Source organism: Strix uralensis, chromosome 4 (assembly GCF_047716275.1).
Source record: "Strix uralensis isolate ZFMK-TIS-50842 chromosome 4, bStrUra1, whole genome shotgun sequence".
NCBI lineage: Eukaryota > Metazoa > Chordata > Aves > Strigiformes > Strigidae > Strix > Strix uralensis.
The window spans coordinates 92,007,649-92,018,453 of record NC_133975.1 but is presented as its reverse complement, the minus strand read 5'-3'; the positions used below and the strand labels follow the sequence as shown (position 1 = coordinate 92,018,453).

General features: G+C 40.7%; 1 pseudogene; it reads left to right on the top strand.

The window, feature by feature from the left end:
* Positions 1-7,147: 7,147 nt before the first annotated feature.
* Positions 7,148-10,805, top strand: part of LOC141942016 (cytosolic phospholipase A2 epsilon-like) — a 45,481-nt pseudogene continuing 41,823 nt past the window's right edge.

The following is a 10,805-nucleotide window of genomic DNA, read 5'->3' as shown; positions in this document are numbered from 1 at the left end:
TCCTGCTCCAGGAATGTTATTTTTCCCCTCTTGATATAGCAAAAAAATTGTTTCAATTAGAGTGTTTATGTGAGCCTTGTGCCAGCTGTGAAGACAAGAAAGTGCTGACCTATAGAGATCCTTGGAATCTCTGGGAAGCTTTGCTATAGCAAATACATCCTTCTGCATGGCAAGATGTTGCAGGAGGATCTGTGCCTCCTGAGCTATAATTTCTCTTGGACTGGCTCTGCACCAAATCCAGCACAGACATGCACATACCTGGCATAATTTCCCCATTTGGGCCAAATGTGCCATGATGAGAGGTGGTCCAACCTAGGCTTCTGTCACTGTTCCCAGGAGGGAGGAGACAGAGGGGCACTTTGCTTGAACCCACAGTGAAGATCCTCCAGCTCCTCTTGCATGTGTCTCACTGCCTGATTTTTTCCCTAGGGTTAAGATGCTTTACTTGTCATTGGAAAAAAAAAAGCAGTAGAGAAATAGCCTCTAGAGAGAATATAAAAGAGAATAGAGTACACAAGGGTATTTCTTTCCAAACACACAAATAGATTATTTTGATTAAGTTCATTGCAGGTAACCCATGCTCTAGGTTGAATTAATAACACAAAACACAGTAATACTTTGTGAACCAATTGAGTTATTTCAGGTTTCTCCCAGAGCATTCACTTCTTAGTTACTAATAGACAGTTGAAATACCCTAATTCTTCATAGGTATCTATGTTATTAACCAAAGTAATATTGAAAGCAATAATAAAAATAGGACCATCCTATTTTTACAGGATGAGACTATCTCAAAAATATCTCAAAAATAACACCTACTCAACATATGCATGCATTTCTTTTTTTTTAATGCTGTAGTACTTTTAGAAGGTTAGGTTGGAAGATGAAGTTTAGGTTGTGTTGAGTTTCTCAGTGTATGTAATATTACAGCATCTACAGTTTGTAGCCTACTAAAACCACCTGTGGTTACATTTCAATGTTAAAATTATTTGGACTGCAGAAGGAATAGAATAGAATAGAATAGAATAGAATAGAATAGAATAGAATAGAATAGAATAGAATAGAATAGAATAGAACATTTCAGTTGTAAGGGACCTACAATGATCATCTAGTCCAACTGCCTGACCACTTCAGGGCTGACCAAGTTAAAGCACGGTATTAACAGCATTGTCCAAATGCCTCTTAAATACTGACAGGCTTGAGGCATCGACCACCTCTCTAGAAAGCCTGTTCCAGTGTTTGGCCACCATCTCGGTAAAGAAATGCTTCCTAATGTCCAGTCCAAACCTTTGAACCATTCCCGTGTGTCCTACCACTGGATCCCAGGGAGAAGAGCTCAGCACCTCCCCCTCCACTTTCCGTCCTCAGGAGACTGTAGAGAGCCATGAGGTCGCCCCTCAGCCTCCTTTTCTCCCAGCTAGACAAGCCCAAAGTCCTTAGCCACTCCTCATAGGACATTCCTTCCAGCCCTTTCGCCAGCTTTGTTGCCCTCCTCTGGAGCCATTTGAGGCCCTTCACATCCTTCTTGAACTGTGGGGCCCAGCACTGCACACAGCGCTCCAGGGGAGGCCGCACCGCCGCTGAATCCAGCAGGATAATCCCTGCTGGGGACCGGCTGGTTCTACTTACTGTGTGTGATGCACCCCAGGGTGCGGGTTGTCCTCGTGGCTGCCAGGGCACACGGCTGCCTCCCAGTGAGCCTGCTGCCCACCAGCACCCCCAGACCCCTTCTGCAGGGCTGCTCTCCAGCCACTCCTCTCCCAGTTTATATTTGTGCCTGGTGTACAGGAATCCAGACTGGGTTTGTACAGTGAGGTTTTGGTAGCAAGGTGAGGCATTGCCGGGGTGGCCTCTGTGGCTTCCAGCCACATTTCAAGGCTCAGTGCAGGATTTTATCTCTACTTTCCTAATGAGTAGATAAAGGTACCCACAGTGTGTTTGGCTGAGTCATGTCACTCTGAAGCTTTAAATAGCATCATCAGAGCCTGGTAGAGGGAGCAGGACACAGTGTTTCTGTAATGACAAGCCAGACAAGGACAAAAGTGCTCTATGCAGCTCCCTATTTTAAAATACAGGGGAGGAGGAGTGTCAGTGGATGGGAGAGGTGTCTGTGGAATGCCTGCCTTGTTCCTGTAAGGGAGCTCTCTGGATATAGTCATGCTTTTATTTCTGTACTGCTGAAAAGTTATAGCTTTAATAGTATAGTTTGTCCAGGGTAGATTCTCAGAAGATATTTCTTGTGGATTATGGACAGGTTCTGGCTCTCAGTTCTTCTTCACTTTGCATTTATCCTTCCAGAACAAAACTTTTAGAGTTGGTCTTCTTGTAGTCAGCCTGGACTGATTTTCTCATGACCAGCTCACTTTCTTTGCACAGTTAGCGTGAACATCTCAAGGGATGGTTCTTACAGCTACAAACAGGTCAGATGTCATTTCCTTACAGTATCACTAGTGTTTCCAACTTCAGCTGTTCACACACTAGTGGGGAGCTGGGTATCTCCCATGTGGTGTTGTGCTTGCCTTTTCTTCTAGGTTGCCCCTCAAATAGATAGACTCTTTTAAATGACTATGGTCATTTGCAGAATGTCTCATTTTAGGCATTTTCTGGGGCATGGTTTTGCTCAATCAGGCCTAACTCAAGATTCAACAAGCTTGAAGGAGGCTTTTTACACCTTTCACATGTGAAACCAAAACCTGATGTTCAGCAAGGAGCAGCAGCAGGCTGCAGTAAATAAGACTGGAATGTCTTAGGAGAGGTGAGGAAGCCTGTGAAAGTCTTGGAGGTTAAAGTTAAGCCTGAAGGGGTATTTATGCTGTTTGCATCCTTTGCCTTTGCAATCCTTGTTTGCAAGTACATAATGATAAGCTTTTAGCAAAATGTTTAGGAACAATTTTCTGGGGCATGGTTTTCCCACTGCTGCTTGCTAAGTGGCCCCACAAGCTTACACTTCTTTATTAACTACAATTTATAACACTGTACAGAGCTCTTTAATTGTTTAGTTCTGGTTAGCTCCTATTAGGCGGTGGAAGAACAAAGTAAAACAGCAATACAGTTTTGTATTTGTACTAGATTATTCATCTTATTTCTTCCCATAGATTTATAAAAGCCAGAAGTACCATCTGATCATCTTGTTAGACCTGTTAAATGTCAGGCCTGTTACCTGCCATGCAGTTACTTAAATGTTAATCCTAATCACCTGTGGCTGACCAGAGTCCTTCTGGAAGAAAAATGAGCTCTCTTCTTTTAAAGATATCAGGAATGTTGATATTTCATAGAAGCATGTTCTAGGGGGTGATCATCTTCCAGCAGTAAGTATGTACCTGGTTTCTAGCCTCATTTAGTTTAGCCAGACCCCAGACATTAGATCTTGTTAAATCTTTTCCTAGTAACTTAAAAGCCATTGCATAACCACTGTTTCTTCATTAGGGTCGATCTTATAAAATATATCAAGGTTACATCATAGTCTTCTTTTTGTCAAACCGGTAGATTCAGCCCTTCAAGTTGTCATTACAAAAAACTTTATTTGCTATATCCAGCTGTATCTCTGTTCTTGCACTTCTTCCAACTCTTCATTGTCCCTTTATCAAACACAATCTCCAATACCCTTCCCACTATTGCTATAGACTGAGATGAACATTGTCTTGTTATTCTTATATTCTCACATATAGATGACTTCCCAGTTTCTATATACGGAATCCAGTTGTCCTCATTTGCCATTAGAGATTTCTGCTGAGTTGTTTGTCTTCCATAAGCTGGTGAGTTAGTGTTTTCCACACTACAGTCTTCCCTTTCGTAAGGGGGAGTAAATTGTAACATACACTTGTCCTTCCTTTAATCATAACTTCACACTTCAGTGTGTTAGAATTACCTGTGGTTAATCATGTCAGTTTATCAAGCAGGTCAGATCATTCTGTATGATTGCCTTGTCCTCAGTATTACTCAGCACTCCATCGATCTTTGTTCTACTGCAAATCTGGACAGTCAGGATGTCATGTTTAGTTCCAAATCACTCACGAAAATGTTGAATAGAGTTTGAGACTGGTAAATTCTTAAAAATTCCTCAGAAGAAAACTTTTTTTCAGTGATGTTTCTCACTGAGGACTAATTCTGAAATCAGTTAGCTAACAAATTCTTAACCTTAGTAATATATACCTTTTTTTAATCTTTGCAAACAGAGGTTTTACTATCTGCACGATAGACTATAAGTAAAAAAACCCCTGCAACTGCAGGATAGAAGAAAAACAGTTTAATCTTATTAAAAAACCCACTATTTTATACTGACTGTCTTCCAAAAGGTAGCTCAGGGCTTACCAAAACTACTCATCACCTTACAGGGAACCTCTGGCTAATGTTAACCCCAGAAAGATTTATTTTCCATGCAGTCACCTTGCATCACCATTTTACTATTCCATGCACCTTACTGATGGAACACCCTGTAATTGCTTTGACATCCTTTACAGCTTTATTGCACTCTGGTCACTGAGAGACAACACCAGTACTGTGGTTTGCAAGATCAATGCATCCATAGGAACAGCATACTTCAGTTTTGGCAGTACACTGGCATCAACTCTAGTAAGACTTTTGCAAAGCTTAACAGAAATAGATTTAAAAAAAAAAAAAAAGAAAGAAAGAAAAAGAAATGCACAATTATATCTACCTTTATTCAGATCAGTTCCCAGCAGCTTTCCCATACTTTTTTTCCTGCCCTTTTATTTCCCAGCTATATAGTTCTTAAGCTCTTTACCAAACCATGTGACTAGGCATTCAGTTCATATGTAAGTCAGGTAGGTCCTTTATTTCTACCTTCATGGAAAGGGTTTCAGACATCATTTTTGCTCCAAATCTCCCCGGGTGTTTTTATACATATATAGATAGATATATACACACACACAGATAGATATACACACACACACACACACACACACATACAGATACACATGGAATTTGACTGGGTGGAACCATCTGCTGTACAGACAGTAAATTGTACTAGTTGATGACTGTCCTAGGGCTAACTAATTACACATCATCAATCTTTTTTGGGGAAAACACTCTCTTGTGTGGTGGAGTGCGGTTTTCAGTGAATAATTTGTTTGTATGCTGAAAATTATATTTAATATAAACATGCATACATTAACAAATACTGTACAAAACATATGAAATATAAATAAGAAGAATGTATGTAACTTGAAACTGACTCCTGACTTAAAATAAGTGTTGCTATTAACTATTTAAGGGGTGATGGAGCATTTGGTGTGCATGACTACCAGCCCATGTTTTGAGAAATAGCAAGAGAACCAACAGTGGTAATATATGATAACTGATTTTTAATTAATCAGATATTGTGCCCACTATTGCAATGGCAGCCAGAGTAGCCAATTTAGTAACACATTACAACATCCCTCTTGCTACTTTTGAAAACTGGCACAATATTCACTTTCTTTCTATTTTCTGCAATTCTATGGAGTTGCAAGAATTAAAATAGCTCAGCCATAGGCAGTCAAGAATCCTCCTAGATTATGCTTTTGGAACTAATTGGTGAGAATTATCTCTGTTCTGTCTTAATATGTGTTGTATGGCTATGTGTTGCAAAACAGTTCATAATATTCGTCAATGAAACATGTACAGTTTCTACTTTCTCAACATAGAACACAAGTGTTTTGTTAGCATTCCTGCTTCAGCTGCATCATTAGTAATGATTTTGCTATCTCTATAAAGTAATAAATATAGACCTTTGATAGGATTTTGCTTTCTCTTCATATACATTTCCTTTATATTTGCATATATATATATACACACACACTTCATATTGTCACCCTTGGAAACCATGTTTTTTCTATATTCTATAGGTTTTTATTTATGTTGAAAGTTTGGTATTTCCCATTTTCCCATGTACTGTTTCACATTCAGCTGCTGCCTTCTTATCACTTCCGAAAGAGGTTGGGCTTTCAGCCAAAAACGTGAAATTGGGATAGCTCATATCATACACTGAGATTTCCTCAACTGCAGCAGGAATAGATAGTTATGCCTCCAGAGACATCTTTTAGCCCACCCTGACTTTTCCCACTGGTTTTTAGCATGAAGCTGCAATGTTGAGCCTCCAAAACAATACGAATTTCTCTTTGTCAATCACATAAGTTTTTTTTACCAACAGCTACTTGGACCTTATCATTGTCTTGGACTTGTGGAAATACAGGGAATAATTAATTTTCCTTTCACGTCATATCTGTGCAATGTGATCTAATTAAGTAGGTTTTAGTCATTACATCACATAGGGTCAAAATATCAAAACCATGTGAGAGTTGCATGCAATAGCTGTTTAGACAGGTTTCCACCTGGTTTAGTAACATGTGGCTTGCTTACATTTATTATAATGGATATTCAGCAATGTTTGCCACTACAAATTTGCCTTTCTTTAATCTGTGTTTTCTTGACCTGACCTAAGAGTCACATTTGTCTTTGATGTCTGTGAGTTTTAGTACAGTCTCATGTTGCAATGGTTATTTAATTTAGCAGATAATAGGATGTACTTACATAGTTGCCTATCTTGATCTGGAGAATGTTTCTTTCCTTACGCATTTCTGAAACACTTCCTTAAGATGTTTTGCAATTGTTTCTTTAAAGTCTTTCCATGAGGAGCTGTTAACATAGTTTAATCGTTGTGATCAGCCCTTTTGTGAGTAAGTGGCCACACTAGATTCCTGCACAGTTTTGCATTTTGTTCAGCGGGAGCATGTGGAATGATAGCTGGACTCTTTAGCCTACGAGCCCCAAAGTCTCCTACACTTGGCTCCCCAGACAACTGTGAAGCCTTTTGGGACTGCCTGAGAAATAGCTTTGTTTTGTTAGCAGCCGTGTGGAGTCACACATGTAGCATCACTGAGACCACATCCCATGGGCAGCTGGCACGAGGCATGGGTGATAGCTCAATCTCATGGCACAAAATGCAGGTCTGTGGGGTGTCCGAGTGACTCCCAGCAGAGCCTGGGTTCGTTAAGCACTACTTACATGACCTACCAGGTGCCCTGGAAAGGCTGTCACTCCATCCTCCCAGTAACAACACACTGTATATAGGGCAAGATACGCTGCCATGCACACCTCTTCAGATTGCACAAGGGGTCACAAGGCTTGAAGTCAACATGGCAATGGGAACATGGCTTCTGCACATGTGGATAGATACTGGATGCAAGAACTTTTGCAACAGCCAGGCCTTTCTCATGCAATAAAGAGGCACCAGGAATTTCAGCACCGCAAGATTAGTTGGAGTGAGTGCATCACCTAACCCTGTGCTTCCTCTTCCTCTTCCTCCTCAGCCTGCAAGGGGGATGGGAGCCCACAGTGCCTGGCAACTTTTCCTTGGTTAGGTACGCCTTCCCCAAGTATCTCCTTTTCCCATAGTTTGTGTTTTCTCACCAGGGCTCTCATACTGGAGGCAGCAACCTGCCCTGGGTTGTAGGGCAGAATCTCTTGGCTGTTGCTGTCCCTCTCAGTTAATTAGGAGGGAGAGACTTCATTCTCTTGCAGTACTGCATCAGAAGTGGGCTCTGGTCTCACAGTGCACTGTCCTATCCTCTTCTGTAACATAGGAAATGACAGAAAAGTTAGGAATTTCATCATACCAAAACCTGAGCCATTGTCATGTTGAGAAAAGCAGTCTCCTGATGTCTGCTGAAACACTGGTTATGTCACTCTTGGCTGAAAAGGCAATGTACGCAGAAAAGTGCCATGTTCACCTTTACACTGAGGAAGTAAAAGGGATCCTGCTTAGCAATGGGGAAGGCTTTGAGGAACTGCCAGAATCAGTGGCAAACCTGTCACCTGCATTGGGGTCCCCTGATCCTGCCTGGAACTCTCAAATAACAGTCCTCACGGGAAACCACATTTCTGTCTCTGTAGTCAGCAAATGCACTCTGGTGACCGACAGTTTTATGCATGGACTAGATTCTTGTAGTGTACTTTATCCCTTGGAGCTAATTGCAATGAACACTGTAAATTTAAAGTTGATGATAGCATATGTTATCCCATATGCTAGAAAAGAAAACTCAAAGGCATAACCCTCCAGCACTTGCTGATTTTAGTAAGATACCAAGATACCATTACTTTACTACAGCAGAAGAGGTTTAGGAGACAGTTATTTCAGGATAAGTTGTTTTAGCATACCCAATGTCTTTTAGTGTTTGATGGGAGACCGGTGATGCTGGTAAGAACTAGGATCCTACGCAGCACACACCTTACAAAAACAAAGACTAATCTAAGAACTTCATATATGAGCTCAGTAATAAAAAGGTATTGCACTTACACACATGCACGGGTCTCCTACAAGTCAGATCTATCAGAAGCAGGTTATGTTCTATATATGAATAAGCAGACCAAATAACCTTGCAAATCTGAGCTACTGTCAGTATTTGTCCAGGATATTAAGTACTTCTCGGACTGTTTCTAAAATATTTTCTGAATTTAAGTATTCTCTGAGTTTGGGTAAAGTTAGTATATATTTAACAACAAATATCTATACCCCATATTTGTCATGGGGAGGAGCATACAGAGCTGTCCTAAAAGTAATATTATACTGGTAGACAGAAACACCCCTTTTTCTGCTGATCTAACTTTATTGCCCAAATTTTCTCAAGCTATTTCACTTTTTCTGTCCTAATGTGTTTATATTTGAATTACAGATAAATATATGATGACAAATATATTTATCTTATTAAAATAAAGGGCATATGGGTCACCAACAACAATGATGTGGATCAGGCAAAGTTACACAGCCATTGCCATATTAAAGCCTAATTCTTATAAATGATATTTGGCATTACTGTCATGGAGATTGATGTGATCTCTCAATTTTTGACATGAACTTGAACATTTTTGCTTTTATTCAGATGGGCCACCATGTATTATTACTTCTAATATGCCTGAAGCATCATACTGCTATGAGTCACATTAGCTGCATCTTCCTGTATCCCTGGGGAGTAGAAAATAGCTGTTTCTAGTAACGACAATAATCAGGAGTAAACCAGAAGGGCTTTCAGGGAAGCTGGTTCCTTCCTTTCTTCTATGTGCAGAAAGGTGGTCTAGCAAATCTGAGGGGAAGATGTGCTGAAGCAAGAGGAGCTGATGACATTCCTAGGGCAAGATATGTGAGGGCCCATGATATAGGTATGAGATATAAGAAGAGTCCGTAGGCTGCAGAGGAGCTGGAAAGTATGGGAAAGAGGCCTGAAGACGGTTATCATTGAGAACGATTGAGAAAAGTCAAAAGAAAACACAGTCTCAATCTTTTATTTGTCCTTAGCTGTCACTTTATTAAATCTTTCAATAATTAACTGAATTGAATAGTGAATAATCCAACCCATGTCTTTGAGCATTAACGTTAAAATAGCTCAGTCATTGGTTGTAGTCTTGGATCATGTTGATTTTAGTCTTAGACACCATCAGACACCATCAGAAAAAAGCCTCAAATTACAACCAATTCGAGGCAGAGCAACTTTGGGTGATTTGCATCTCACCAGTACCTCACCAGCTGACAGTCAGACCCCAGAACTGCCATAATTGTGGGCATCTAAGGGCGGCCCAGCATAGTTTTTCTTCTCCTTGACCTGCATTAAATGTACCATTTGACCTCTAGGGCTCTACCCCACAGGTTGGAAGTGCATTACTTTCAGATAGTTGTAGCAGTCCTCTCCTCTCTGTCCTTCCCTCTGATGTTCCTCTTTGTTCCAAACATGTCTCAGATGCTTATGAAGCAGGTGCTGAACTTCCACAGATTGCAGCCTGGGGTTTCATGGAAAACCCAACTTCATATTTCTCCCTTAATATGCCTGGGCATGAGCTACCACTGCACAGCCTGTGCTTTACGAACAGCAGTCTCAATTCATATCCAGTCAGGCTGTCCCATTCATGATCACAGGGGCCTTAGGTGATCTCAAACTGGAATACGGTAGGAAATACGTACATTGTATTTTGTATTCTCTTCCACCCTGGTTATCCCAAAACCTCTTTGTTATTTGAATGAATCCATGAGAGGATTTTTCATTTATATGCTAATAGAGCTTCTGCCCAAGGGTATTTTGCAGCTTCACATTTCGACAGGGTGAATCACGTGTTAACAACACAACCAAGTTCCTCAATGTCAGGTTCCCTCAGCATCAGTAACTTTGGAAACAAGTGATTAAAGAGGATATACTGATTATTTAGGGTGGGATTCACCTCACCTACCTTCAGCCATTCAGAAGTTAGGTGTCAAGTATGACCTGGATATTTAGGCTTCTCCAGAAGAATCCAATATAGAAGGGCTTAGTCACTACCTGAAGTTGTCAAGCTTGCTTTGTCCTTCATTCAGTACACAGGGAACACAGGTAACCAGCTTTGACTAGAAGTCTAACTTTTAGATGGCTTAATTTAGGTGAGGTCAAGCCTATCCTAAGTGTGTGCCTTGTGAAAAGGCCATGTTTGCCTCAAAAGGAATAGTGCTTCATAGCAAAAAGCAATTTGAACTTTGAACTAATTTAGGAAATTCCGTGCCAGTGCCAGCTTTGAGTCAAAGGTACCTTTGGCTACCTCTGACTTGGGCTTAAAGAACAGGTATTTCATATTGGGAAGGCTTGAGTCAGGAAAGAAGAGTTCGTTATTAGGCAACAAACAACTCTTAGTCACCTTCCTAAGGGATGCTGGAGGCTTCTTCCCCCACCTCATTTCCTTTTGTCCTAAAACCAAAGGTGCAATATGACACACGTAAATGAAAACCGGCTCTCATGCAAAAACCTCACATGCATTAGCTTCCATACATTGCAGAAACAAGACCTGGAGCT